The sequence below is a fragment of the Ursus americanus genome, chromosome 8 (genome assembly GCF_024610735.1).
Source record: "Ursus americanus isolate L20-20 chromosome 8, mUrsAme1.1.p, whole genome shotgun sequence".
Taxonomy (NCBI): Eukaryota; Metazoa; Chordata; class Mammalia; order Carnivora; family Ursidae; genus Ursus; species Ursus americanus.
This window is the reverse complement of record NC_142134.1, coordinates 3,867,702-3,878,304: the sequence shown is the minus strand read 5'-3', so window position 1 is coordinate 3,878,304 and position 10,603 is coordinate 3,867,702. Positions and strand designations below refer to the sequence as shown.

The 10,603-nt window shown below is 36.9% G+C and overlaps 1 pseudogene; it reads left to right on the top strand.

Moving 5' to 3' along the window:
* The first annotated feature begins 2,356 nt into the window (after positions 1 to 2,356).
* LOC148109514 (5.8S ribosomal RNA) lies at positions 2,357 to 2,507 on the top strand (annotated as a pseudogene).
* Positions 2,508 to 10,603: the final 8,096 nt, after the last annotated feature.

The following is a 10,603-nucleotide window of genomic DNA, read 5'->3' as shown; positions in this document are numbered from 1 at the left end:
GTATGCTACCTGTGGGAGGTGAAAAGCAAGCGAGAAAGAACTCTTTGTTGAGTTTTCAACCGCTGAGATCTGAGGGTTATTTGTTACGGTGGCATAACTAAGTTCATGCTGAATGATACGCTGGACTGTGCAACAAAAAACTTAGAAGTATCAGACAATTTATAAGATTCTTAAGATGAATCACAGCTCCAAAAACTAACTTTAATGGGATTGTGTAGCAGCATTGCCTTCTTTAAAAATCTTAGACATCTCAATGAAGGAAACATGGATACACTGAGAATGTCCACTTGGTACAATCACAATTGAGCCAGAGGACCTCAGTTCATGGTTGCACTGAAAGCTCTGCAACTCTTACAGGCACACAAATACAGCAGACTTAGTAATTATCTACTGTCTTCGCTCACCTCCTCATTAGCATTTCTTTCTGTCCACTTGACCTCACCGCCGCATTTCAGATTCTTCTTGCTACTCTCATAGGATGAAAAGTTTCTACAGTCTAAGTCAGTTTATGAACTTGATAAACTTAATGTTGGCACTGTTTTTCCTGAAAGTAGTTCTCCCCATTTGCTTTCTGGACCTTAATAAAAAGACTAAATTAAAAAAAAATTGTGTTTCAGTCCCAGATAGGAGTTTAGATTTCTCTATTGTATAAACAAACTAGAAGTAAATGGACTTCTTCAATTATAGACAGAAGAAGGACAATTGATGTTATGTGTGAGGATATAAAAGAGTTGCTCTTTCTTGCCAGGAGCTAGGTTTCTGAGTGGAGAAAACCATATCAGTTTATACTTATATTTGGTATTGACCATTTTTAAAACCATAATAAGAAAAACTTCAATGCGAAATAATCTCTCAGTTATCAGAACTACATTTCTGTGAATTTTCCAAGCCACCCTAGTCCTTAATCCCTGTATTTTTTTTTCTCCCTCCCAGAACCCTGGAAAACTTGAACCAATGAAATGATTTCAAACAAACTAAAAAGAATAAGAGCTTGTCTTCTGCTAAGGTAATAAAGTGTCCCCTTGATTTGGTCAGCTCTTCTGTAAAAACATGAATTCTTCAATCTTCTAGAATTTGCTCATTCCTTCATTTAACAATCATTGAGTACTGAGTGTCCACTATGGGCTAGTTACTGGGCATAAAAAGACACAAATTTCACAAATTTATTGGATCTTGGAATCCTTTCCTCTGAAAATGCTTTTCATTGTCCTATTGAACCATTATATTTGGGCACACATTCTGGTGGCCCCACATCTTTTCTACTTTAGAAACAATTCAGAATCTCGAACTTCATTTCTTATATAGTAGTCACCAACCATGTGTCACTATTTAAATTAAATCAATTTTTAAAAAAAGATTAGTTATTCAGACACGTACAGCTACTGGCTACCATCTTGAACACCTGTAACAGTTTTACCATCACACAAAGTTCTTTTGAACAATGCAGACACAGAACATTAACACCAGCACGTAATTTTTTATTAGATAGTATAGGCTCTAAATAATGAAACTTACGCATTTGTAAGCAATAATAGTGTGATGACAGTCTTCAGTTGGGAGTACATAATATCAGTGGTACATCACTTTGCTTGGGGAAATTAGAGGAATGCAAAGAAGATGAAGTAGAAGATGGCCAGAAGGACAAAAGATCATTCTAGACAAAAAGTCAACAGCTGCCAAGTCTCAGGTACTTGACATAATGAATATTTTTAAACTAGGAGGAAACTTAGTATGTCTAGAATAAAGCATGGATACAAGGGGATGGTACGAGATGAGGCTGTAAGCTTAATCAGGGGTCAGATTTTGGAAAGTTTTGTGTGCCATATTAAAAGTTATAAACATGAATCTTAAGGAAAGCTAAAAACATATTTTAAGCAGAGGTGTAACGTGGCCATATACTTTTTAGAAATATAATTCAAAGTCTGCTACAGATGAAGTAGTAAACTGAGGCAAACTTCTGATTCAAGTGTGTGCGAATGATAAAAAAGAGAAGACAAACAAAACCAAGTGGAAATGTTGGATTTTAAAAGCATATGCACAATTTTGTGGATTAAAACAGAAAAAAATAGGAAAAAAAATTGGAGAGCATGGCTAAAGCCATTGGTCTGTGAGGCTTCATATTAAAAGTGCTCTAAGTCAGATGAAGACGAGATCTAGACTTACTACTTGAAGCCAAGACCAGTAAAAAAGTTAAACCATTTCTTCCATTTGTAACTAGATTTGAAATATCCCTAATATCATGCAAGAAATAAACAGCCAGAACAAATGGAGAAATACTTTCGACTTTCTGGAGGAAAATAACTATGAACCTAGAATTATAAGCCCAGTTATACTGTTATTTAAAAATCAAGGCAATATGACTCAGCAATTGATCGCTTAGCTCATGGGCAGATGAAGAACACAGCTAGCTGTGAGATTAATGTGAATTACAGGACACATTGATCATCAACACTTCAAACACACTTGCAGCCCTAAGTTTTTTTAGAGCTATGCCAAAACAAAACAAAACAAAATCAAAGAAAATAAAGATATTTTTAGGTATTAAAATAAATCAAGACATTTCACCACCCACAGTCCCTTGTTAAAAAGTTAATTAAGGGATGTACTTAAGCAAAATAAAGATTGAACCCAGAGGGAAATCATGATATACAAGAAAGAATGCTGTCCACAAAAATTCAAAAATATGTAAGTAAGCTTAATTAACTACTAACTGAAAAAAAAAACTGTAAGAAAGCTGTAAAAATCTATTTTATTAGCTGTAAAAATATCCAATATTTCATGTTAAAAATAACATTAAGAACTTCTAGTTCGTAGTCCAGCACATAAAGAGCTTAGAAGTCATCACATCATCCTAACAGCAAATAAAAAACGGAACAAACTGAAAATCAACAACTCTTCTTAGATCCTTCAAAGAGCTGAAGTCATAGGGCAAACCACTGACCCCAAAACTGAAGAGACAGATAGACATTTGGAGAATTACAGCTTATTGTTACCCATGAGCATCAACCCACACCAGAACTAGTGATGTGGAAGAAAAACCTTAATTGTATAATTGGGAATTCTACCAAATAGTTAAGAAAGAAATTATACCAATTCTCTGTAATCTCTTCCAAAATATAGAAGAAGAGGGAATGCTTCCTCACAGGAAGCCAGCATGACCCTGATACCAAAACCAGACAAAGACATTGTGACGAAAGAAACCTACATCGTTATTTCTCATGAACATAGATGCAAAAATCCACAACAAAATGTTATCGAAAACAAATCTAATAATATATAAAATGAATTACACGCAATGTACAAATGAGATTCATTTCAAGTATGTAACATTTATAATATGGTTCAACACTTGAAAATCAGTGACTGTTATCCAGCACATCAACAGACTGAAGAATAAAAATCTCATGATCATTTCAATACATGCAGAAAAAGCGTTGATAAAAATCTAATGCCCACTTATGATAAAAAATTCCTAGTAAACTAGGAATAGAGGGGGGATTTCCTCAATTTGATAAAGAAAAGTTTTTAAATACCCTGTTAACATCAGATTTAATGTTGAGAAACTAGAAGTTTTTCTACCAGTTAAAGTACAAGGCAAGAATGTCTTCTCTCACCACTCCTTTTCAATCACATATTGGATATCCTAGCTAATACAATAAAACAAGAAAAGGAAATTAAAAGTATACTGATTAGGATGGAAGAAATATAAACCATCTTTGTTCCCAGATGACATGATCTTTTATGGAGAAAATCTCAAACCAAAAACCAAAAACCAAAAAAACCTCCTGGAATGAATATGTGATGACAGCAAGATTGCAGGACATAAGATTAATCTACAAAAATTAATCACCTTCCCATATGTGCCAGGATTTGAAACTAAAAACACAATAGCACTTATATTAGCACTTAAAAAAATACTCAGGTATAAATTTAACAAAATATATACAAGATCTATATGAGGGAAACTACAAAACTTTGACCAAAGAAATCAGAGAAGAACTAAATAAACAGAAATATATTCCATGTTCATGGATAGAAGGACTCAGTATTGTCAAAATCTTAGTTCTTCCCAACTTAATCTATAAATGCAATGCAATTCTAATCAAAATCCCTGCAAATTATTTTATAGATATTGACAAGCTGACTCTAAAGTTTATATGGGGAAGCAAAATATCCAGAATAACTGGCACAATATTAGTGGAAAAGAACAAAGTTGAAGTACTAACATCAGCTGACCTCAAGACTTACTATAAAGCTACAGTAATCAAGACAGTCTGGTATTGGTGAGAGAATAGATAAATAGATCAATAGAACAAACTAGACAGCCTAGAAGCAGAGCCACATAAACATGGCCAACTGATCATTGACAAAGGAGCAAAAGCAATATAATAGAGCAAAGACAGCCTTTTCAATTAATGCTGGTGAAAGAACTAGACATCCACAGGTAAAAAAAATGAATACAGGGGCCCATGGGTGGCTCAGTTAGTTAAGCGTCCAACTCTTGATTTCAGCTCAGGTCATGAGTCCTGGGATCAAGGTCTGCACTGGGCTCTGCACTGTAGGGAGTCTGCTTCAGGATTCTCTCTCTCCCTCTGTCCCTCCCCCTGCTCTCTCTCTCTCTCTCTCTCGGTCTCTCTCTCTCTCAAAAAAATAAATAAAATTAAAAAAATGAATATAGACACATAACTTACACCTGTCACAAAAATTGACTCAAAATGGATCATAAATCTAAATGTAAAATACAACACTGTGAACCTCCTAGAAGATAACAGAAGAAGAGCAAGATAATATTAGGTTTGACAATGACTTTAGATACAACAATAAGGGCACAATCTCTAAAGAATAAATGATGATCTGGACTTTGTTCAGATGAAAAAAAATCTTCTCTATGGAAGACACTTTCCATTCAAGAGAATGAAAAGGCAAGCCATCGAGTAGGAGGAAATATTTGGAAAAGGCCCATCTGATAAAGGACTTGTATCCAAAAGACAAAATGAACTCCTAAATCTCAACAATAAGAAAAGAAACGCCTTCCCTAAAGAATGAGCCAGAGACCTTAACAGACACCAAAGAAGATATATAGATGACAAATAAATATACAAAAATATGCTCAACTTCTTATGTCATTAGGAAATTTCAAATTTAAACAATGATGAGATATCACTACAAGCCTATTAGAATGGCTAAAATCTAAACCACTGGCTACACCAAATGCAAGAATGTGGGAAAATAGGAGCTCATTTACTGCTGGCGTGAATGTAACATGGCACAGCCACTTTAACAGCTACCTCACAGACTATAGTACTTAAGATAATGTGATCTTGGCATAGTGGTAGACAGAGAAAACTGATAAAATACTAGAGAAAACCCAGAAATAAACCCAAGTGAATAGGGAAATGTACTATATGTAAAATAAGATATGAAACTAATAAGGGCAGGATAGGTTACTTTATAAACGGTGCTAGGACAACTGATTGTGCATATGAAAAATGTAAATAAGTACGTCCAATTAGATTGTTACCCTATATACTGAAATTAATTCTAGTAAATACTAAATTAACTAAATACTAAATACTAAAATTAACTCTTATACAGGTGCACAAAGAGATATACACAGCAATGTCCATGATGAGATTATCTATAATAGTAAATGTCTTAAGACAATTTAAATGTCTACCATGATTGATAGATGTAATGTATTCATAGACTGAAATAGAAGAGATTTCTATATGCCCTACGTGCAGAGTAAACATTAATAGTCACAAAGAATAAGTAAATCTGTTTCTTGGTAGCTAAAAAGGAGATGGCAAATAGCAAGGTATTAATAGTAAATCAATAAAACCCTCAAACTTGCTGATCACATCTGCACTTGTGAAATTTCAAATGTGCTCTTCCAAGGGCACCTGTCAACATGTCACAAAGAATAAAGCAAATGTCAGGTCAGCATTTCCGGATCTCTAGTATAAATGCTCCAGCTTAAAGCATGATTGCTAGTTAAAGAGTTTAGTCCTTGCATCGCCTTCTTTAAACTTCATTGTTTCTTAAAGTTTCAACTTATTGTGTTCCTTATGCCACAAAATGTCCTCTTTCTTATAGACAACGCATCTCCTGTTTACTCACTTACTGCCCTGTTAGACTCTGTTGACCCTATTGTTGATTCTAATATTGGAATAAGGAAATGCACTCTTGGGGGAATATAAAAGACTTTATTCCACTTATAGCCACTTCTTTGCCTGGGAGAGGACTTACATCACACAACTGACTTGTATCATTCCTAAATTTAGACATAGATAACCTTTTATCCTTTGTGACTAAAAGAAAATAGCTTGTTTTCTTTCCATTAGGAATAAATCATCTTAAAAGTATACCAAAGAACAGTAACTGGAATTTTTTACAGGGCACTTCATGGTTTCTTCAATTTCTCTCCCTCCCTCTCTCTCTGCCTCTTTCTCTTATCTTAGTACTGCTGACCTTCTGTTATGGCTTTGTTAAAGTAACATTTGTTAAGTGGAGCACGGGGTGCCAGATGGTGAGCCAGGGTTCAACAACAGACCACAAGAGAAATTGAAAGAATTGAAGTAAAGAAGTTTGTTACTCATAGATCCTGAAGGAAGTATGCTATATGCCACACAGAGAGGTCAAGGCAGAGAGCAGGGAGAGGCAGGACCGAGGCACAAGCCTAAATGGGGTTCATTGGTGGAGTGCTTTGGGATCCCAGGCTAGGGACAGATTGCTCAATTTAAACCAAAGGAATGGGGTTTGGGTAAGCCCTGTGGAGTCTTATCTAAGGGGCTGGGAGGCTGGGGAAACTGATGAGCGCAAGGGCAGTCGGGGGAGTGATGTCAGGAACTTTATTTGCTTGTGACTCTGCAGCTGTTATCTAGGGCGTGCACCGGCACAGGGGCTAGCGTCAGGGTAAAGCCCCCGCAGGCTACTTGGCCAAACAAAATGGATGCTAAGGAAGTAATACCGTGAATAGCTTTGCTAACTCTTGACATTTCCACATGCGAGAACAATCTAGGTGTGACTCTTGCAACACTCTGAGGACCTGAGGATGGATTTGCTTCGTTAGGCTGGACAGTTGGTTTTCTTCTTTTTCCCTTAACAGTGTTATGTTCATCCCATCTAATTGCTAAACTTCTTGCGAGCAGCATATTATTTCCCAGGGTATTCCATGGATATAAGAGAAGTTATCGGTGCCCCCCCCGCCCCCGGTCTCAGACCCAAGTTTATATCTCTATCCATTAGACATTGTAACTAGCCACTGGTTTCTGAGTTTGTTTGTTTGTTTAGATACAGTGACATACAACATAATGTACATGATGCCTTGGGGTGTAAAGTGCTTGCCGCAAGTGTCCTTATTCAGCTCTTCTGCCATTGGGTACCCTGGATCAGCCGGGTCTTCAAGTCTGACCAATCAGAGATGTAAGCCATATAATGAAGATGCAGGGAGGGAGGAAAGGGTGTTTGATCCCACAACGGATCACGCCCTAGCTTTACATGCCGTAAGAAGACGTGTTTGCTCATATGCTGAGCATGGTTATTTTCATAATTCTGTTCAGAAATAATTCAGGGCAGAATAGGGACAGGGCCCAATTCCTGTTCTCTGGTGAGAACAAAGCAGAAAGTGGGTTCTCTGCTTAATTGTTTGGGTTTTAATGCAGCAGCTTTCCTGTCCTCCCAGTGTCTCTCAAATCTTTAAGTACCAATATACCAGAGACCCAAGAAGAAAGTGGTCAGATGGGGACCGGTTTCTACAAGGAGTTATACTGTTTCTTTGCATCAAGGAAGTGCCTGGCATCCTTAGTTAGGGCAAATTAACTTTAGTTATTGTAACGAATAACCCTAATCTCAGGGGCTTAACACTTGCAAAACAAATTTTTAAGACGTTTATTACTTGTTCTTGACACAGTTCCGCATAGGTCCAGCCCTCTCCTAAAAAGCTGTCCTTGAGAGAATGACTTTGAAAATGGCCTTCTTCCATTGTGTCTTTGGGTCATTTTAGAGTTCTTCTTTTCCAGCCATACAAAAGAAGAGCAAGAGAAAGCATGAATCAAGGTCATGCAAGTTGTTTGAGAGGCCAGATACATCACTTACATTCCCACTGAGTTGTCCAGAACCCAGTCATACAGCCCCAACCGAACTACAGGGGCTGTAAATCGTAGCCTATCTATGTGTCCAAGAAGAGGAGTAGGATTGGTGAGTATCTAGCTAGCTTCTGACACACTATCTTCTGATGAAACCAGTAAGATTTTTCCTGCTCACATGCAGTGAAAGCTCCTGGTAAATTGACTGGAGGCCTCGTTGTTTCTAGTTAGCAAAAATCTGGAGGCTCAGCTGAGCTAAGTCTAAGGTTAGCTATATCTGTCACTCGAAGGTTTAGCATATCCAGAATTTTGAGACCAATCCTGTTTCCTCTAAAGTTAATTTAGAAATCTAGGTCACTAAGTAAGCTATCAGCATGAAGTTCGGTGTTCTCTTGTTATAGCTGTGATCCCGTGCCTGTTAAAAATTGTGAATCCTAGAGACAGACTGCCTGGTTTGCAGCCTGGATTGCTACGTACTGACTTTGGGCAAGTTATCTCATTTTCCTTTTCCTTAAAAATGGAATGATATATTTAACACCCTGGGTGTTTGAGAGAAATAAGTTTGTAAAGCTGTGGAAAGCACCTAGCACAGGGCCTAGTTCCTGGGCCGCTGTTACTATCATCGATATTTACCAATGTTGGATTATATAATAATTGGGTCCTGGTCCTATTTCCCCAGAATCTGAATGACTGTCAATTTTGATCTTTGGGTATGTCCATGGAAAGGCACTCTCTAGCATTGGGAGACAGGGCATGAGGGGGGCAGTTCAGAGAGTAAGCCCATGAGAGAAATTGTGAGGGTATAGAGCCCCCCACCCGAAGATGAGAGATCCTGAGCTGCCTACACCAAAAGCCAATAGACAAGAGTGAGTCAAGAGAAGATAATCCAGTGCCAAGTCCAGGATTCAGGTAGACTCCAGTATTCAAAGAATCGCCATTGAGCTTCGGTGAGCCAGGATTAAATGGAATCACAAGAAAGGCAATCTGTGGCAAAGTTGAGTTTAATTCCCAAACAGGCACCAGAACCCTGTTCCAGTAATGTGAGTGGTAAAACAAAAGAAAGGAGAAGAGTGGCCTGGAGGAGGAGCAACAACAGAAATAAAGCACCTGTACAGGATTGGAAATGGTGTTATTAAAGTTGCCTTCTATTCTTATTTGATGTGCAGCACTGCCCTTCTGAAAATCTCTGCTTTAGTCTATCGTTCCATTTCTCTTCAAATGAAGCCTGGCCTTGTACTGATCGGTAGTCTTGCATCTCCACCTTAGTTAAGGTCTGAGACTCTTTTCCTCTAAAACTGCCACATGTCTCTCATGTCTAATAGCTTCTGGACCTCAGCTTGTCATTCTTCATCCAATTATCCACTGGCCCACCTATTTGATTATGTACTAAAATTTATTTTTTATATCTACTTTTTGACCCTTAAAAATTATTTTGGCTTATCAGATCCTAGACTTTCAGGGTACAGCTAGTCCTACTACAATTCCTGCCTCTGCCCATATATGGGAAATCCTATGTCTAAGGAAGACACATCATACTAAATTAAAATTATGTCCAGAACTCAATCAATCAATAAGAGAAGTTTTCCTTTATTAAATTTTTTTTTAATTGGGATTGAAGTTCCTTCTAAATTCTCTGACATTTCTAAAAATAAATATTGGCATTTCCTTATGCAACAAGTCTTCACACTAAACACTTGTTTTCATAGCTTGAATCATTTTCAAACCAGTTCTGGGTTCTCTGTGTAAGCACTTCCCATGTTCATTGCTTGTATCTCAAGCAAAAACTGCTTTCTTTCCTTAGGAAGCCTGGTGATTCTCTGTTTGAAAGGAAATATTGCTATTTGGAGCATTATGAGCAACTATGCTTCGTTTTAAAGGGCTGCCTCTATACATTTCCAACATGACTCATAGAGAGAAAAATATGTTTGCTCCTTGTCTCCACGGTAAAAATAAGGTTTATTTCCTTTGGGGGGTATGGGAACAAGGAAAGGGACTATGGATCAGCAAGTTTCTTCTTTGAGTAATAATTTCTTAATCAAGATTTCTAATACTATTTCCCCTTTGAAATTTCATTAAATATTTTAATCTACCTAATTACAAACTAGACAAACTGCTTTGGTGAAAGATATGCCTTTGCATATAACATATCTTGTCTTTTCCCTTCACATCACTGCATGATTTGAATCTCCCCTCTTGTTATGGTTTAATGCTCTAACATTAGAGTAAACTGCATTTTCAGGATGATGAATAGAGATGAGGCCAAAAATATATTCCCAGTTGAATTTAGATTACACTGAAATCTAAAGTCCTCCATAAAGAATAGTGAAATGCAGAAGAAAGTTTGAGTTTTGGCATTTCTTTATTAATGATTATTATTAACCAAAATAATTTTCCTTGGCTCAGATTTTTTAATGTGATTTTACTATTGAAAGGCACACAATGCATTTATTTTTAAATCATAATTTTTAATTTAGGAGTTAAAGATGTGGAATCTTAGATGACAATAAATTAAAATT